The 20,396-nt window shown below is 52.1% G+C and overlaps 1 pseudogene; it reads left to right on the top strand.

Moving 5' to 3' along the window:
* The window catches only part of LOC135405249 (zinc finger protein 91-like), a 360,615-nt pseudogene that overhangs the window by 110,538 nt on the left and 229,681 nt on the right, over positions 1-20,396 (top strand).

The following is a 20,396-nucleotide window of genomic DNA, read 5'->3' as shown; positions in this document are numbered from 1 at the left end:
GAATAAGAAAAGAATAATCAGGTCCATTGGCACTGGCTTATCAGGAAGGAAGTAAAATGCCAGCACTTTTACCTGAGCAAAAGGAAATGTTTTAGACACTTTGGGCCATTTTTCCATTGAAATTAAATAGCAGGGTGCTTTTGAGTGTGCTGTAAGGAGTGGAAGGATTTATTACCTTGACAGAATGACAGGTGAATGTGTTCAGAGAGGAGTCCTCAGCAACAAGAACACCTCTTTGGATAAGTGGCCACATCTATTCCTGCTTTTGGTAGAGATTCAGGAATTCTCTCCTTTCTTTCTCCCTGAAGTGCAGTGGCTCACTTACAATGGGCAGTTTTTCAGAGTGTCACATCCTTGTGCATTTTGTAATATCCTGGCAGCATGTTTGATATTGGGCGTGTAACAGGCTGTTCATAAAATAATGCTGGATCATTGACTGGTGTGTCCTCTGCCTTCAGTCCCTGGGTATTTTCATGTTCCAAAAAGAATATATCTCAGCCTGTGCTGGGAAGGGAAGGTGTGATTCACCATTAACTTACCCCAGCAGGCATGAAACATGCTCAGATGCACTATTATCTTCTCAAAGTTGACTGATTTTTATTTCTGTACCTTTTCAAAATTTATTTCTAGGTTCTTTCACATGCTTACAATTAATTTTGGGACATACAAACTCGCTGAATGATAGTGCATGAACATATTTGATTGATTTTGGATTCTAATTGATTCCTGTCAATGGGATCCCTGTGACACTCTGAAATCAATGATATGTGATTCAACCAAGGCACCACTGTTCCGTACATTAGGTAGCAGTCGGGAATTTAGGAACTAAATGTTCACAAGCTATAAATGGAGAAAATGTTTAGATTTCAATAGCCCTTTGTTTGGCATTTATTCACCCAAATATGTTTCTTGGGAAAGTTAGTTTTCCAAAGGGCAGGCTTTCAGTAAAAGTAAGGTCATTGATTTAAGGTTTATTAAATTTTAGCTAAAAACAACAGGCTCCATTTGGGTGTAAAATAATTTAAGTATTTACTGCAGGCAACCTTCATGCTTTAGAGCTGTTGCTCAAAGGTTTCTTTCTTCTATGAAGATGTCAACTGTAAATATAAAAATGCTTCACTGAAAATGGAATGGTTCAAAGATTCTAACTGAAATAAAAATTCCTGCCTGGGGAAGGCACTATAATCAAAAGAAAGTGGTCTTCACTTTTTTTCCTGTGGAGGCTGCATTTGAAAAGAGTGCTTCTAGGCAGCAGGGTTGGTAGGAAATGCCAGTTTTTATTCATTTACTTATCTACTCTCCCTCACAGATGATGATAGTCTAGCTTTGGAATCAGCAACACACTTCAGCCACTAATACAAGGCAATATGTGAGCTGCTGCCGCTTCCAAAATGCAGTATCCTGGCATTTCAGTCAACTTTATAATCTGGCAAAAACCCACTTGGCAATATTAAAATCTAGCTTCTGAAGCACTTTTATTTCTGAAAGCTTTTGATGTCTTTTTATATCTTTTTAGCATATATTAAATTTCTTGGGAGCAGTGGTCAGGATGTACACTTGATGGATGACTGGGGTGGGGAGTCTCCACCCAACCCCCACTTTTTTTTCCTCCCCTTTAATTTTAAAAAGAGGTGTGATAATTGTGCATTAGGTAATGCTGGAACATGAATCCTGCAGATGCAGCTGTTTGACACCATTAACATGGGGGGTTTGTACCATTGTTAGGTAAGTTAGCAGAGATTTTCCAAGCTAAGAAGGACAGCCTGCTGCCAAGCTCTGGCAACTCTCTTAAGAAACCTTTTGCTTCAAGGATGCCCTGAGGAAAATGATGACTGTAATCTTTTCTAAAGGCACAAAGGGCCTGTTTTCTCTTCCATAGCATTCAGAATGGGACTCCTTGTTCCAGCCTGCCTGCTCAGGTTTTTGTGGTGCTGGGTTAGGGTTTTCATGTGTTTTTTCTCCTGGGATAAAGTTGTGTACAGTGAATATTGATTATTCATCCCATGTCTGGGTCACTGTCTACATCGTGAATTTGACTCAGAGTCTGTGTAAATGAGGAATGCATTGAAACAAAGTCAAGGATCCTTCAGTGACTTGTTTCTCCGAGTTCAGTCTTCTGAGACCTCTGATGAGTCTGGCAGGGCAGTGCCTGTGTGCAGAGGGGCAGGGAAACAGAGTCCCAGCACAGCAGCAGTGCCAGGGAGCAGCAGCATTTGGCCTGTTGAGAGCTGCTCTTTTTCTCCTGCCCCCCTCCCCTTCTGGGCCTCGGCTGAGGCCTCAGTGCTCTGGGCCTTGGTCCCTGGGCTGGGCTGGGTCAGTCCTGTGGCCATGGCACTGCTGGCATGAGCTGGGCTCCACTGCACTCTTTCCACCACACAAGGGGCTCCATTTGCTCCGGGCACAGCCTGAAGCCTCAGCTCTTCTTCTCCAGGGCTCTCAAGAACAAGGCCAAGGAGCAGACTCTCCAGAGGGTCCCTGCCTTGCTGGTTTCTCCCTGGAGTCCGTGTGCTGCCCTCAGGGTCCCACTGTGGGGGCTGGAGGGGCTGAGGCTGCTCCAGCTGGTGCTGGTGGTGGCCAGTGCCCCTGGAGATGGCAAATGGGGCCTGAGGAGCCCGGGGCCGATTCTCTGCTGCTGTGCTGGGGAGCGGGGCTGGCCCTGGGGCTGCAGGAGCTGCCTGAGCTGATGATGTGCTGAGCATTGCAGACCCAGAGGGCCTGTCCCTGAGCTCCATGGCCTCCATGTCCTGCTGCAGGGCCAGACCTGAGTGTGCTGCTCTGCTGGGCTGGGGCAGGGGCAGGGAGATGGGGGGACCAGGGAGGGGCTGGACTGGGCAGTGCCAGGGAGGGGAAAACCCCAGTGTTGAGCTGAAGTGTGTGAGTGGGCAGGGTGGGGGCTCTGCCCCACCGAGGGCACCTCTGGAGTCAGCATTTCCTTTGGCAGCACAACTTATCTCAGACAAGATAGTTTTCAAATGTTGGCTTTCCCCCCTCTTTCCCAAGGTTTTCTTTTTTGTTTTTTGTTCCCCTGAGGGGAAAAGGGGGAATAGAAGCACATGCTGATCTCTGTTTTTATCTGTATACAAAAGGGAGCTGGGGTGGGGAGGGAGGGGGGAAACAAAGCGATTTCTCCCTCTATTCTCTCTCTTTTATCCCATTCCCGCCTCCCTCGCCACACCCCGGGCGACTGTTTCACCGCCGCCCCTCCTCGCCCGTCCCGCGGGGCAGCTCTTTCAGCTCCGGGGCGGCGGAGACTCCCCCGGCGCGGCCCTTTGGTTTTCCTTGGTTTATTCTCCGGAGCTGATTCCGTTCCGAGCTCGCCCCCCCTCTCTGGCGACCCCCGCCAGGGCCCGTCCCGGGGCGGCTCCTTCAGTGCCACGGGCGGCGGGGACCCCTCGGGGCGGCTCCCCCAGGGCCCCGCCCGCCGCCGCCGCTCCCCGGGGCCCTCCCCGCTTCCTGCCGGGATCGGACACCGCCGGCGGCCCCGGCCCTGCCGGGCTCCATCAGCCTGAGCAATTGCTGCCAAGGAGGGGCCGGGGGCTTCCTCTTGGCCTTCGTCTCCCTGGCGCTGGGGCTCGGCTTCTACCTGCGCCAGAAGGTGAGGGGGGTCCCAGGGGGTCGTGTGTCCCCCCAGAGCGTCTGTGCCCCCCCCGGGGACCCCCCACCCCGGTGTCACCCCCTTTTCTCTCCCCACAGAGCTCCTGAGCCGGCGGCGGCAGCAGCCCCTCCCCGGGGCCTCGGGCCCAGCCTGGACCCCTCCTGTCCCTGTGAGTATTTTGGGGGGGTCGTGTGTCCCCCCCTCCCCTGCTGCCACTCCTGATCCCAGGAAAGCTTCCCAGTTCTCCCCAGTTCCGGTTATTGGGGGGCAGTGGGGAAGGGGCTTGGGGGAATCCCAAGGGGTGGAGCCGAGTTTGGGGGGGGCAGAACAGGCCTCGGGATGGATCGGGAATGGGGACCCCCCTGTGTTCCCCCCTGTCAGCCCGCTCTGGGGGGCTCTGGGAGGGAACTAACCCCTCAATAAGGCACCCAGCACACTTAGAAAGGTGCTGGGAACCCCCTAAACCTCCACACAGGCTCTGGAGGACTGCCTAAACATACTCAGAGCCCACCCAGGACCCCACCCAGCCTTTTTTCTGGGGAGACTTCTCTGGGCACTGGAGGTGCTGGGAGCCCTCCCGGCTGCGGGCGAGGAGCTCTCGGGTGAGTGGGTGGTGGGAAGGGGCGGTCAGTGGGAAAAGGGGGGTCAGAGGGGACAGAAGGGGTGGTGGGACCCCAAACTGAGTGGGAGGGGAGTGGCACCCCCCAAAAGTGGAGGGAGGAGGGGCACTGAGGATGCCCTCTGGAGCCCTGTCAGAGCCCTGACACTTCTGGGGTGACTCCAGGAACGGCCTTCACTGGCCCAGGGACATTCATCTCCCCAGCCTCACACACATCCCCTGCAAATGGCCCTGTCTCCTCCATCACCCTCCTCTGCCTTTCTGGCCTGGCCCTTTCATTCCACACCAGCAAAGCAGCTTGGGCACCATCTCACCTGGGCACTCAGAGGGCTTCTGTGAGCAGCAGTGGCAGATTTCTCTGGAAGGTGCATTTGTCCCCTGTCCCATGGCACAGGGCACAGCTCAGAGGATGAAAACACTGCCAGGCACACACATCCTGGAGAGCTTTTTCAAGACAAAAATAGGGAGAGGAAGAAGAAAAGAGGCAAAATTAGAGAGATGAAAGGTGCCCCAAAAATCAGGAGCTTCCTCTGAGCCAGGTTTCCATAACTGAATCACTGGTGGGATATTTACTTTGATAAGTAGCTGCACAAAACTATTCATGTAGACAATGAAAGAATCAGCTTAATATACTACATAGAAGGTGTTGTCAATGGAAACAAATGGAGAAAAATTGTTGAGATTAAAAAAAAAAAAAAGAAAATCAAAGGTCTGGCAATGCTGGCCAGGAAGCCTTCAGCAATTATCAAGAGTCCTGTTCTGCAGAGGTTTCAAGTGTCTCCTAAATTCCACACTCCTGGCTTCAGGCCATGACTTGCCAGAGCAGTCCCAGAGCTGGCCACTGCCCAGAGATGCCCTGGGGCAGCTGCAGTGCCCAAGTGGGACAAGTGGCCCAGGGTGTGTGGGAGCCCTTTGGAGCAGGAGCTGTTGGGCAGGAAGGGCCCATCTGGGGAGGGTCAGGGAATCCCCCCTGCAGCCCTGCTGCCCAGGCTGAGGAGGGTCCTCTCCAGCCCACAGCCCATCGTGTGCCCTTGGGGGCTGCGCTGCCGGGGCTGTTCCCGGGCACTGACTGGGGAATCTCCCGGGGTGCCCCGCGCGAGGCGGGGGCGGGGCGGAGGGCGGGCAGGGGGCGTGGCCGCGCGCTGATTGGCTGCGGCGGGGGTGTCTCCATCCGCAGCGCGCGAAGGGCGCCATCTTTGGCGCGTGGGGGATTCGGGGGCGGCGGCCCCGGGAAAAGCTGCGCTTGGGTGTGTGAGCTGGGGGGGTCTGCGGGGGGAGCGGGGTCTGGGGATCCCCTCGGGGGCTGCGGGGAGCGCGGCTGGGGGTGGAAAGGCTGGAGGGCTCGGGAGGGCTTAGCAGAGGAGTTCAGGGGTTCCCGAGGAGATTTTGAGGGGTCCCTGAGGGGGTTCGGTGTCCTGAGGGGCCCCGGGGGGGGGGGAGGTTGAAGGTCCCTGAAGGGGTTTGGGAGTCCCTGAGGGAGTTTTGGTTTCTGAGGAGATTGGGGGGGTCACAGGTGGGCTCGGAGGCTCTCTGAGAGGGTTTGGGAGTCCTGGGTGGGTTTTGTGGGGACGTTTGCAGCAGTTTTTGTGGTCTGTAGGTGGTTGCAGACGGCTTTGAGGCTCCCTTAGAGGGATTGGGGGGATCCCTGAATGGGCTTGGGGGGTCCCAGGTGTGTTTTGCAGGTCACTGAGAGGGTTTAGGTGGTCCGGGGGGGAAGATGAAGTCTCTTAGGGAAGTTGGGGGGTCCTTAAGGAGGTTTTGATGGGTCCTGGGGTGGATTTATGAGGAGATTTCACGGGTTTTGAGGGGATTTCGTGGAGTCCCCTAAAGCCCAGCAATGGGTTCGAGGGATCCCTCAGCCCCCAGGGGAGGGGTCCTAGGGATGCTCCCCAAAATCAGAGGGGGAAGATATACTACATCCGGGTAAGAGGATCCCAGTGCCCCCAGTATATCCCAATAACCTCCCAGTGACCCTCAGTATACCCCAGTGACCACCCAATGTATCCCAGGGAGCAACCAGTTCCCCCCAGTATGGCTCAGTAACCTCCCAGTGTCCCCCCCCCATGTGTCCTGGTATCCCCCAGTAACTCCCCAGTCCCTCCCAGTGCCCTCCCAGTGTCCCTCAGTAACCCCCCAGTCCCTCCCAGTGCCCCCTGGTTCCCCCCAGTGTGTCCCAGTATCCCCCAGTAATCACCCAGTGCCCCCTCAAGCACCACGACTGTCCCCAATGTGTCCCCAGATGCCCTTGGCCTTTCTGTGAACGTGGCAGGGAGGGGGGATGTTTTTGTGGTCAGAGGGTCCAGGGGGGCTCCTGGGGTGAGATGGAAGGTTGGGGACATCAGGGATGGGTTTGGGGACAGTGGGGTGGGGTATGGGGACAGTGGAATTGGGGGAATTATGGCCATGGAGAGGCCCTGGGGACATTGGAGACACCAGGGGGGTCTCAGGGTGTTAAGGGGGGAATTGGGGACACCAAGAAACTCTTTGGAACCCCAGGGAGGTCTCAGGACTCACCTGCTTGTGGTGCTACCCCTCTTCTTTCCCCCTTGACATCATTAACCACCCCAAATGTCTCCCAACCCCCATTTTCCTTTTAATCCCCTTCCCCTACAGATCCCTTTGACCTCCCAAGACCCCTTTTAACTCCCCTAAAGGCACCCAAAGCCCCCCAAACCCCCCAAAATCCCCATCCACCCCTTCCCAGATCTCTTCAAATCTCTCCCAGCCCCTCCCCCCCCAATCACTTCCAACCCCCCCCAAAGAGGGATCACCCGGCACCCTGGGACAGGAACACAGTGGGCTGTACTGGGGGCACTGGGCTGTACTGGGAGTGCACTAGGGGGGGCTCAGGTGTCCCACGATAAGGTGGCCAAGCTCCAGGAGAGATCTGGGGAGGAGTGAGGAGGTACTGGTCTGTCCTGATCTGTACCCCCAATCCCCAAAGCCCTCCCCCAGGACCCTCCTCGACCCCAAAGCCCCCCATGCCCCCCCAGGCCCCTGACTTGGTCCTGCTGCCCCTTGAGCATCTGCAGCTGCTGCAGAACCAGGCATTTCATCAGCAAATGTGCAGGTGACCCCAAGCTGGGGGTGTGTTGATGTGCTGGAAGGCAGGAGGGCTCTGCAGAGGGACCTGTGTGAGGCAGAGTGTGTCAGCAGGAGCAGGGAAGTGATTGTTGGGCTGGAGTGAGCGCTGGTGAGGCCACCCCTGGAGTGCTGTGTCCAGCTCTGGGCCCCTGAGTTGAGGAAGGCCCTGGAGGGGCTGGAGCAGGTGCAGAGAAGAGCAGCGAGGCTGGGGAAGGGATTGGAGCACAAGTGGTGTGAGGAGAGGCTGAGGGAGCTGGGGGTGTTGAGGCTGGAGAAGAGGAGGCTCAGGGGAGACCTCCTGACTGTCTGCAAGTCCCTGCCAGGAGGTTGGAGCCAGATGGGGGTGGGGCTGTTCTGGCAGGAACTGCCCAGGGCTGGGTCTTCAGCCGGGGGTGTTTGTACCAGGCACTGCCATGGCCAAGCAGAGCACGAGGCCTCTTGCAGACCCCTGGAGCAGCCTCCCACTTGCCAGCCCTGCCCTGTTGGGGTGACACTGTCCCTTCCCTACAGGACACTCCCCCCGAAATCTTTGGGGGGCTCTTTTGTATATATTCTTGGTTACTGATTCTTGCTGGGGAGCTGAGGGAGCCTCTGCAACCCCGTCTATGGGGCACAATCTCCTCTCTAGAGCTTGACTCCCTGCAGACTTTGCAGGGAAATCTGTGCTGGCAGCCCGAGTATGTCCCAAACCTCTGCGCTCCCCCAGGATATTTAGGACAGGTTCCGCCTTCCTGGGCACCCGTGGGATCGGGGGGATGATTGTTCTGTTGCTGTTGCTGCTCCACCCCTGTCCCTGCCCTTCCTGCCGCTGTCGGGTGAGCGGAGCGGCCACGATGGGAAAGGGGCGAGAGAAGCGAAAAGAGCGGGTGGGACCCCCAAAGGGAGCACGAGGGGTGGTGGGTCACCCCCAAAGGGAGTGGGGGGAGCCGGGGTTTGGGGGGCGGGTGGGAAAGGGGTGGGAGAGGGTGCTACGGGGAGGGGGGAGAGCGGGAGCGTGGGGAGCATGGGGGAGCCTCGGTGTCCCCATGCCTTGATCTCTGGAGAGTGGGGGAGGCTGGAGAGAGGAGAGAGCTGCAAGAGCCCCAAGAGCCTGGAGAGGGGTTGCAGAGAAGGGGAAACCTGGACAGTGGGGACCCCTGGGATCCCCGGGACAACAAGGTGGAGAACCTGGAGAGGGGGAATGTCTGGGAACACGGCACCCCAAAGGCGAGGGTCAGAGGAGAAGGGACCCTTGGGACCCCCAACACTCCCAGCATCCCTCAGTGGGATCCCCAGCTTCCCAGAGAGGGGGGACCCTCTGAACCCCAGAGGGGAGAGCCCAGAAAGGGGGAACTTCTGGGAGAGTTTTTCTGATCTTGATATTTTGGAGTATTTTTTAGCTGAATTTCAACTTTTTGCAGTTTGTGGGGGGTTCATCTCACTATTTCTGAGGGGTTTTTTGCCTGAATCTTGTTGGTTTGGGTTTTTCTGGGCTGAATCTTGGTGTTTTGGAGGTTTTTATGGCCACAGGATGCCTGGTGAGTTCTAGAGATGGACTTGGGCAGGAGGAACCCCCAAGCCAACGCGCTCAGCCCTTGTTTTCCCCCCATCAAGATTTGTCCTTCCCAAAGCTTGGGCGGATGGAGGAGGAGGCTGCGAGGAAGAGGAAGATGCCTTGGGCCCCCCAGGCAGGTGAGGAGGAAGTCAGTGTCCCTTTGGGCGGGTGTTGTGCTGGCTCTGTCAGCCGAGCATGGCCCCGGCTGCAGGACAACCCCACTGGCGCCGCCGTCCTGCCGGGGCCGGAGTTGGGGGGATGTCCTTGGCCTTCCCTGTGGGCCGGAGGCAAATCCCCTCCCTGTCCTTGTTGCTTCCTGCCCCAGGCCCCGAGCTGAGGATGGAGAGCCCGGAGGACAAATCCCCCCGTGAGACCCTGGTGGGAGAGGCCGTTTTGAAGGGCTCCCCGGCGCAGGAAGGCAGCGGGGAGGAAAAGGGCCGGAGATCCCCCCGCAGGAGGGGCTCCAAAGCCAGCCCAGGGTGCTCTGAGGAGGAAAGAGCCAGCCTGTGCCGGGAAGGCGGCCGGAGCTTGAGGGGGAGCTCTGAGCTGGTGGTCCCTGATCAGCCTCCCAGCAGGGAGAAGCCCTTCAGGTGCTTGGAATGTGGGAAGAGCTTCAGGCAAAGCAACACCCTCCTCACCCACCAGCACATCCACAGTGGGGAACGGCCCTACATATGTAGGGAATGTGGGAAGAGCTTCAGGAACAGCTCACACCTCTATATCCACCAGCGAATTCACACCGGGGAACGGCCCTACAAGTGTGAGGAATGTGGGAAGAGCTTCAACCAGAGCTCCTCCCTCCGCACCCACCAGCGCATGCACACTGGAGAACGGCCCTACAAGTGCTTGGAATGTGGGAAGAGGTTTAGCACCAGCTCCAATCTCCTCCTGCATGAGCGGACGCACACGGATGAGAGGCCCTTCCGCTGCACCGACTGCGGGAAGGGCTTCAAGATGAACTCCAACCTCATCACCCACCGGCGCATCCACACAGGGGAGAGGCCCTACAAGTGTCCAGAGTGTGGGAAGAGCTTCACCTGGAATTCTGCCTTGACCTCACACCAACAGACCCACCAGTAAGGGAAGCCCTACCAGTGCCCCAACTGCAGGAAGAGCTTCGGCCATAGGACTGACACGCAGAAAAGGTTTCAAAATGCCTTCACGATTTTGAGTATCTGCACTTCAACATCAAGTTATTCTTTTGAATAAGTGTAAGTTTAACCTCATTTTAGTCTGAAAGCCAAATTCACCACTACCCTGTTCCGCAATAACCATGGGCTGATTCTGACAAGTGAGGCAGAAATTACCCACTGCCCAGCAAAAACCAGTGGGGCCAGCCAGTGGTCTCTGCCCTGGCAGCCCAGTTTCCCCAGTCTCATCTCAAAATGACCAGTTACACTGAAGCAAAGAGCACTGGAACCAGTGCAACAAGCCCCGGTCTGACTTTCACACCTGCCCACGTGTCCTGTTTCTGCTGCTCTACAGACTTCCTTGTTTAAAATACAATGGGAAAATGAACAGGTTTTGGGGTTGTTTTGGTTTGGGGCTCGGGTTTTTTTTTTCCCCACTGTTCTCATTAACCTCATTTCAAATCTATTTTGGTGTTTGAAAATGAATTAAAATTTTGAATGATTTTTAATGTTAATGCCTTGACCAAAGTATCAAAACGTGAAAAATAATAATAAAAAAAAAAACACTACGAAGCTGTCCATTATTGTGACAATCAAACACTCAGAAGTACGAACTTAAGCACAGTGAAAACCCCATAAGACCATTAAAATAATTTTAATATTTATATATTATTATATTTTTACTAAGCTTAACATAAGGAAATTTAATTCCTGACATCAGCTTTCCCCACCTCTCAAAAAGGTAATTTAGTTACATCTTAGTCACCCTTGAAAGGCTCTTTCCAGTTGGGTTGGCCTCTGCCTTAGACACTCATGAGATCTGCCAAATCCAATTTAAGGGCAAATTTCCCCACCAGGTTCAACTGCCTTGGTTTTACCAAAAACTTTGCAAGTAACCCCACAACTTTCATCTTAAACTCTTCTCTCAAACTTGTAAAATAATTAGCAGTAAACAGACCTGATAATGCATTATAATTAAGAACATGTTCTTGTTCTCAGAGTTATTCATACATCAAAAAGATGCCACAGAACGGCCAAAATGTTAATAGCAACTTCTACACTTTGGAAATCTCCATTTGGTTTTTAAAGATTTCACAGTGGTTGTTTCCTTAGGAATTCAGGCACATTTTACTAACAAGTTTCAATAAAGTTACAAAAACATCTTCCTCCACTAAGACACAGGCAGTCATCCTAACCTGAGGTAGGCACTGAAAAGCCCAATTTTTTTCTTAGCTGTCACGAGTCTTTCATTCCTTCTGTCACATCAATTAGGCATCAGCCCACTTTTCAAGCTGCTGTTACCTACCAGCTCCTGGTTTCGTTTCCAAGCCCAGTATTTTGGCCACAATAAAATCAGGGCCCTGGGCAGTCATGTCAGAATGACAAAGAGTACTGACCCTCCCTGCCAAGGGAGACAAACCATTCCCAACCTCGACCAAAGGTTCAAGGCAACGATTCTGAAACAAAATTTACAAAGTTTTTCTCTTCAGTTTTTTGCTGAATACCATTTTATTTGAACATTTATTTTATTTAAACATTTTTAATATATTTACATTTTTTTATATTTAAGGCGCAGGAATTCAAATTTATATTTGGGTACCATTTTATTCAAATATTTATTTTATTTAAACATTTTTTAGGTATTTATATTTTTTATATATTTAAGGCAAAAGAATTTGAATTTATATTTGGATACCATTTAATTTAAACAATTTTTATTTAAACATTTTTTATATTTTTATTTGTATTTTTTTAATATATTTAAGGCGTAGGAATTCGAATTTATATTTGGGTACCATCTTATTTAAACATTTATTTTATTTAAACATTTTTTATATCTTTATTTATATTTTTTTAATGTATTTAAGGCGTAGGAATTTGAATTTTTATTGGGATACCATTTTATTTAAACATTTATTTTATTTAAACATTTATTTTATTTAAACATTTTTTACATATTTATATTTTACCACCATCAGATGTTCTGTAAGCACAGCAGTCAGAGCACAACTCATGTAGGTTTGGGTATTTTTAGCTAAGGCTGTTTGCCAGGTTTCTCAGATTTAGAGAGGAATTCCCGGTAAGATGTGACTTTATTCACAGATGCACTCTTTTTTGGGTGTTATTTTGAAATAATAAACTGTATTGCATTAAGCAAAGTATGTCAAGTTCAATAAAGCTCCTGGTGTTTTCAAGTATTTTCCCTCTTCTCTTAAACAAATGGAAAATAAACATCAGTGCTTCAACTAAACATTATCTACGCTCACCAGAGAGGGCAATACTGGATCTTTCAGGATCCACACATTTGGATGCTTTTGCAATTGGTGTTTGAAGCAACTTCTTTTGTAGACAACTGTTTCACTAAGTAAATTAAGGCTTTCACATTCAGCCCCTTCCTTTAGGTAAGGATTATAAACCAGAAAAGGAGGGAAGAATTACTCGGTGTGTAACTGAAAGGCCAAAGTCCTACCCAAGAAACCAGATGTGACAACAGCTCATTTACAACCCAGTGAGAAAACAAACAAAAATGCACACAGAAAGATTCAGGAGTCATGTGAAGATGAATATAAAAATGGAACATGAGTCACATGTTTTAGAGATTCGAGCAGATGATTGGGGGCTAGAAAGGCGTCAGTGGATGGCACAGGAAGAGTTTTGAGGAAGAGCTGGAAGGAGAAACCTGGCAAGAAATCTGCTGTTCTACACAGACCTGCAGTGGGAAAAAACAGTTTAAGACTTCTGAAGGAACAAAGTAATAAAGCTCACAGAGCCCAGGAGCAGAAGAGATTCAATACTTGCCAAAAAGCATCAAAACTAAGCTCATGGACACGCATTAAAAACTGAATTCCTCCAATTCATGAATTCCACTTTTTTACTTCAGGACTGAACTCGGTGATAAAACTGGTCCAAAGTCACAAAATGTGGCAGGGACAACAAAAGGTCAAGACCAAATTCCTTTTAGTTAAAGAAAACTGGAAAAGATTCTGTTCCCGTATTCATCCAGTAGAGATGAGAAATTTTTTAATTATTAATTTTATTTTTTCTACTCAAGCCTACCAATGTTGTGGGTTTTTTGACTATGTGAGGAATGATCTGAAGTCTATCAGCCAGCAGTTTAATTAAAAAAAAAATAAATCAAAAAATCCCCCAAACAAATAAAAAACTGTCCTGGTATTACATATCATTTTGTGCAAAGCCAGACCTTTGTGAAGGTCTTTTTTTAAAAAGCTAAAAAGTAAATGTTATTAAGGAAGAACAACTTACCAGTCCTTCTACCAAGAGCAGCTATTTTGCTTACAGTGAGCAAATCAATTGCTCCACACATCTGTAGGGAAAATGGGATACTAAAACACTTGAATTAAAATTAAAACTAATAAAGAAATCCTAAGGACCAAGCATTAGCCTCTGAGTATTACACAAGTCCCATCCCTGAATGAAAAATAAACAAACAACCAAGCATTACAGATCCCAGCATATGCTACAAAAGACATTTTATAAAAAGCTTTCAAGTATCACCAGGGAATGTGTTATCAAAGAACCTGTGCAAACCACCCAAGAAATTCAGGCCCAGTCCTGTACACAAATCCCTTGAGAAATTACCACCAGACAAACACAGATAACCATAGATTGCTCTTACAAGAAAAGACAGCTCCAAAGAGCTCAGAACAGTAAACAAGGGACAGGTAAAACTGCCTTTATTGTAACACCTGTTCAGCACAAACAGCATCAGGGCAATCCAGGAAAGGTGCAGACCATTATGACTGAAGTGCTCAGTTTTGTATTTAGCATGGAACATGCAGGTCAGCCAAGATCTGCTCCTGACACTGTGGGGTTTAATTTTAATCTTTAATTCTGCTATTTTTTGAAGAGCAGGTCAGTTAAAAGTTGCAGCTTTAGACATTTCAGGATTTAACATTAGGAACACAAGTCTCAGGTCCAACAGGCTCAGTCCCCTCATTATCCTCAGACTGGTCTTGCCTTCATTGTAACAGACTGTGCAATATCTGTGGTTTTGACCCTCTAAACTGAAAATTCCCATGGGATTTCAGATATGCTCTGTTGTTCTTCAGGTATGAGATCATTTCTAAACACAAATTCTTAGTTCTCACAGATCCCATCAGACAGTTACACAACCAAGTTCCAGAACACACTGACACACACATTTGCACATCAGCCCTGTTTGCTGCAGGACATCCATCAATTCATAAAAATGTGACCTACACTACAATAACAATATTCTATCCTTGCCAAGCATCAGCCTTTGTGTTCCCAAAACCAAGAAACAGGCCCCAACAATCTCCTCTGCAAATACCTGAAGTCTCCTGTTACTGCTGTTACTGTTGTCAAATGTGAGTTCTACAATATTCCCAACCATTAATGATACGAACTCATTAAGTACAAAATACAATCAAAGTTTAATGCAGGTTCTCACTGGTGAAATGGGACATTTAATGCAAAGGATTTATTTTCCACAAATACAAGGCATATGTATCTATATACACAGATTATAAAAATTACAAGCCACTTCACAAATAGCCTTGTAGAGAGCTATTTGTCCTCCTGAGCCTCCCCTTTCTCCAGACTCAACAAGCCCAGTTCCCTCAGCCGTCCCTCAGCAGACATGTTTTCCAGAGCCTTCCCCAGCTCCGTTCCCTTCTCTGGACACGCTCCAGCCCCTCAAGGGCCTTTTGGCACTGAGGGGCCAGAACTGGACACAGCACTCCAGGTGGGGCCTCCCCAGTGCCCAGCACAGAGGGGCAATCAGTTCTCTGCTCCTGCTGGCCACACTCTTCTCCACAAAGGCCACGATGCCCTTGGCCTTCTTGCCTCCCTGGGCACACTCTGCATCATATCCAGCCCCTGTCAAGCAGCACCCCCAAGTCCCTTCCTGCTGAGCAGCTCTCCAGCCCCTCTGCCCCCAGCCTGGAGCGTTCCAGGGGGTTGTTGGGAGCCAAGTGCAGGCCCTGACACTTGGCCTTCTTGATCCAGCCTGTCCAGATCCCTCTGCAGAGCCTTCCTGCCCTCCAGCACATCCACACTCACACCCAGATCAGTCAGTCTCCCAAACAGGACAAAGTCTGACCACCAGCAGTCCAGGGTGTCAGTTCTGCTGCCCCCTCCTTCCTCCACCCAGAATGGAAAACTCCATCATTTTGGGGTCTCTGTGCCCGTCGGCTCTGACCACCACATCCCCCACCAGTCACAGAATCATGGGTTGGAAGGGACCTTAAAGAACATCTCAGTCCAACCCCCTGCCATGGGCAGGGACACCTTCCACTAGACCCAGAGCTCAGAGCCCCATCCAGCCTGGCCTTGAACACTTCCAGGGATGGGGCAGCCAGAACTTCTCTGAGCAACCTGTGCCAGGATCTCACTACCATCACAGTCCAGAAATTCTTCCTAATATCCCATCTAACCCTTCCCTTTCTCTGTGTGAAGCTATTCCCCTTGTCCTGTCACTCCAGGCCCTTGTAAATAGTCTCTCTCCATCTTTCTTTTTGGCTCCCTTCGGGCACTGCAAGGCCACAATTTGGTCACCCCAAAGACTTCTCTTCTCCAGCCTGAACAATCCCAATTCTCTCAGCCTTTCCTCACAGCAGAGCTGCTCCATCCCTCTGATCCTCTTGCTGCTCCCCTCTGCACTCGCTCCAACAGGTCCATGTCCTTCCTGTGCTGGAGCCCAGAGCTGGGTCAGCTCTGCAGGGGTGACAACATTGCAGCCCTGTGTGTTCCAGCAAGGACATTGTGGAACCTCCTGGAGTAAAGGGGCCATTGTGACACTGCACGGCCTCATGAAATCAAAGGAATCCTGGGACACTGTGGAACCTCATGGAACCAAGGGTTCATTGTGCCATGAAGGGCCTCATGGAACCAAGGGAGCCCTGAGACATTTTGGGACCTCATAGAATCAAGGGGTCATTGTGACACTGAGGAACCTCGGGGACTCAAAAGCCACTGTGACACTGCAGGGCCTCATGGAACCAAAGGAACCCTGAGACTTTTCAGAACCTCATGGAATCAAGGGGCCACTGTGACACTGCAGAGCATTGTGGAGACAAAGGGACCTGGGACACTGTGGACCTAAAGAAATCAAGGGCCCATATTGGCACTGTGGAACCTCATGGAATCAAGGGGCCATTGTGACACTGCGGGGCTCATGGAACCAAAGGATTCCTGGGACACTGTGGAATCTCATGGAACCAAGGGGACACTGTCATATGTGGGGCCTCCTAGAACCAAAGGAGTCCTGAGACATTTTGCAAACCCATGGAATCAAGGGTCCATTATCACACTGCAGAGCCTTACGAAGCCAAATGGACCCTGTGACTCTGTGGAACCTCATGGAATCCAGTGGCCATTCCCACACTGAAAAACCTCAAGGATGCTCTCAGGTTCCCATTATTAAGAGACACCTCTGCCCAAATTCAGCTGCAAAGGAGACCATGTGCCAAAGTCAGCAGTCCAGCTTTGATTTAACAGTAAATAGGAGACAGAGAAATAAATAGAAAGAGAGAGAAGAAGGGGGTGGTGGGAAGACAGTGAGAGAGAGACAGAGATGAAGTAAATGTATCACACCATGTAGATCCCTGAGGCTCCCACCGGTCCTTCTTCACCCTGCTCTGCTCGGTGGAGGGTCCCCAAGTTGTGCTTCTGGGCTATCACTTTTATACAACCCAAGCCCCGGGTATTCAGGGGGGTAGATGCTGTTCCCACAGCTTGGGCTGGCACGTCTACAAGGACTTGCTTCCTTTCCCACAGCTTGCCACGGTGGGAGTTTTGCCCGGTGTGCTTCCAGTCTGCAGGTGGGAATCTTTGTCTGGATGGGTTCCCCAGACCTGCCTTACCAACCCTGGCTTCCTGTTGGGGCTGTCTGCTCTTTCCCCCAGTCTGCACAGTGCAATTCTGTCCTTTTGGCTACTTCCAAAGCTTCACCTCCCTTTAGGCCTTGGAATTAAAGGCCTTCCTGTTTGCCACCAGTGCTTATGTGTTGTGGTGCCCTATGGGATTTTCCTGCTTTGACAGTGTTTTGAGACAGTTCATTGTGCCCTTCAAGTCCTTCCATGTGCACACACACACACCACTCTCACCAGTGTCTGGCCCTCCAAAGAACACAAGCCCTGAGGATTTGTAGCTCCCACTCCAGTGGTTGGCACTTGGACCTCCCTCCGTACCCAGAGCTCAGAGCTCCCTTGTGCCAGAAAGTTTAAAGAGATTGTGCCTCATTCTGCCAAGACAAACCTTTGAAAAAAGTGTCCCTCTGTGTTTCCTGGGATATGAGCACTCTATTGTCATCTTCCAAAACCTTGGAGAGGTCCCAGAGATGTCCCAGGAAGGAATTTGGGGCCTCAAGCACATGACCTGTATATAGAGGCTGAGGACTCAGGGGTCACTGGTGTGAAGATTGAGAACAGTAGAGGAGTAGCCTGAGAGGTGTGGAAGGGGGGTGTCAGAGCTGGTGGAGCTTTTCTTCCTGTCAGAAAACAGCCTAAGAAAGAACTAGTGCCACCAAGGGCAGCTGGGGTGGCCTAGACTGGTGACAAGAGATCAGAAATTTCCCTCTGAGGTCACTGTTGTGGTGCAATATGTCACAAAGCATGAGTCTGGATGAGCCCAAGGTTTTGTGTGTGCAGGAAGAGCCAGGGAGGATGCAGAGATGTCAGTGCAGGAAGGTGCCAGCCAGGTGGGGCAGCCGGGGGGATGACGACAGCCTGCAGGGAAAGGGGCAGGGCATGGACACCATAGGACAGCCTGGGCTGGAGAGGAGACAGGGAGGGGGAGAAGCTGAAAGGCCCTGACAGAGCCACCTTCTGCAGGCCTTTGGCCAGGGCTGCTGTCTGTGCCCCTGATGCCAGGAGGAGGGGAGTGCCCCTTGCAGCCCTGAGGCCTCGTGGCCTCCTTGTCCCTGCTCAGCAGCCTGGCAGGTGCCACCCCATGGTCCTGCCCTTGGCATTGCACATCCCACATCCCAGTGCCCCAGGAAGAGCCCTGAGGAATGAGGCAGGGACAGGATGTCCCTTCCCAGGGGTTGGGGGTCAGGGCTTGGCCTGGTGGATTAAGGAAACAAATCCAGTTTTCCTCAGCATCAGAGCCACCTTTCCCTTGCTTTTCCATCCTTTTCATCACTGTCTGCAGATTTCTGCTCTAACTGGAACCTGGGGACACCTTCTCAGTTGTATCCCTCAGTGAGACTCATTAGCACTACAAGAAACTTCAGTGTTTCCATCTCACTTTGACTTCTTGAGAAGTTGTTTGAACTTCCTCTCAGGGACTCAGTCTCATGTAAACAACATCAACATCCCCTGAGGGTCATGAAATGCCTGAGGCTGTTGCTGTGCTGCTGAGCTGGGCCAGGCTCCTGGCACACAGGGAGCTCCTGGCAAGCAAGAGGAGCTTCAAAGAGACAGCTCTGGGCAGGAGAAGCTCCTCTGCACAGCCCAGCAGGGCTGAGGGCACTGCCTGCAGCACCCAGGGCACAGGAGAGAAGGCAGAGAGATGAGAAGCAGCCTGGGCTGGGAGGTCACTGAGTTTTCACTATGGGAGAAACCTTCTTAGGATTTGAAGGAAGAATTCTCTGGCTGTAGGAAAGTTCAGCTTGCCTTCCTGGAGGGATCTCCTAAAGCTGGCACATCCCACAGCTTCCAGGATCTTTCAGCAGGACTCTCCCAGTTGCTGCAGTGCAGAGGAAGAGGCCATATGGCAGAGCAGGGCAGGAGCTGCAGGCAGCAAGGGCAGAGAGGAGAAGGGAGCAGGAGGTTTAAGGGATCCTGGGGTGGGAGGACAGGGCAGTGCTGCTCAGGGCAGGAACCTTGCCAGCCCTTTGCCATGGTCAGGCTGTGGCTGCAGAGCAGTGCAGGTGAGTTCCTGCAAGTACCTCCCTCTCCCAGCTGCCAAATGCCCCCAGTGGCAGGAGCTGTCAGGATGGCTCTGCTGGATTTGCTGGGGTGCAGCAGGAGAAGCTGCTGCAGAGCAGGACTTGCTGCTGCCCCATCAGAGGCCCAGGGCCAGAAGGTTCCCCGTGCCAGGGCTGGCTGTGGGGTGGGAAGGTGGGGGTGCAGCCACGGGTGCCCAGGGCTGTGGTGCAGAGCAGGGTCCTGCCCCCAGGGCTCTGTGTGCTGGGGCAGGGACTCTGCTGCCTGCCAGGGTCAGCTCTCAGCCCGGCCAAGGAGCTGCCACAGCCCTGCAGGGAGAAGGGGTGGGTGGAAGGAGTGACCCCTCAGGGCAGGGCAGGGCTGGGCAGGGCCCTTCAGCTGCAGGTTCAGGGCTCCTCACAACTTCAGCTCCATCTCCTGCCATTTCCAGGGGCCCTTCTCAGGAAGCACATCCCCCCAGAACACCTCCCCCTTCCCAGCCCCCGCAGGCTGTCTGGGATCTGCTCTGCAGCCCCTGCCCAGGCAGAGCTGCCCCTGGGCACTGGGCTGGGGATGGCTCTGGCAGCACTGGCAGGGATCTGAGCTGGGCACAGGCAGGGGCTGCTGGCAGGAACAGCTCCTCACCCACAGACAGGCAGGCAGGGAGAGGCAGCTGCTCCCACAAGGGCTGGGCAGAGGGATGTGGGCCCCTCCCTGCTGTCCCTGTGGCACAGACCCCTTCCCTGAGCAGCTCCTGCCTGGGCTCCTTTCCCAGCCTAAGCAGAGCCTGTGCCCTCAGGCCCACGGGGGCTGGGCTGTGCATTGCCCTGCAGCAGCCAGAGCCCAGGCAAGGACAGGGCCCTGATTTCCAGCTGTCTCTCTGTGTCCCTCCTCCCTTGGCAGCAGCACTGTGGCATTTCCCTGCCATCCCCTGCTGCCTGGGCTCTCCTTGTTCTCACCAGTGGGTTTTCTGAGCCACTGTGAGGTTTGGGGGGTGGCAGATTCCTGTCCAGACACAACCCCTTTGGGTGCTGCTGTGGGGATGTGTCTGTGGGAGCCAAGTGCCCAAGTGCCCTCCAGGCACCTTCAGGGTCTTCAGCTGTTTGCCTGGGTGTCCTGCAGGGCTGCAGGTGCCCTCCAGAAGGGCACAGCTCTGCCATAGGATCTCTGTGCTGCACAGGATCCCCATGGAGAAAACTCCTCAGTGCTAAATCCATGGAAATGCTCTGGACAGCTGCAATCAGCATTTTGTGTCTCACTTTGGGAGGGGAGAGATGAAAAGGTGATCAGTGTGTCAGTCTGTTCTTTGGACATGGATTCCTGGATATCTGTGCAGTTTCTCCGTAGGGGAACAGTTGAGTGTGATGCTCCTCCAGCTCCAAGCTTCCAGCACAGGCCAGCTGAGCACAGGACTGATGGGCAGAGCAGCTCTTCTCTCTGCACTAAGGGACCGACCCTGTGCCCCTCAGAACCCACAAGACTTGACCTGCAGTGCAATAGAAATGTCAGGGATTTCAAACCTCCACAACCACTCCTAAGTGTGGCAGGTGCAAGTGGGTGAACCAATACAGAGAATTCCCTCAGC

This window comes from Pseudopipra pipra, chromosome W, assembly GCF_036250125.1.
Source record: "Pseudopipra pipra isolate bDixPip1 chromosome W, bDixPip1.hap1, whole genome shotgun sequence".
Lineage (NCBI taxonomy): Eukaryota > Metazoa > Chordata > Aves > Passeriformes > Pipridae > Pseudopipra > Pseudopipra pipra.
The sequence above is the reverse complement of the archived record's forward strand: the minus strand, read 5'-3'. Positions and strand labels throughout refer to the sequence as shown.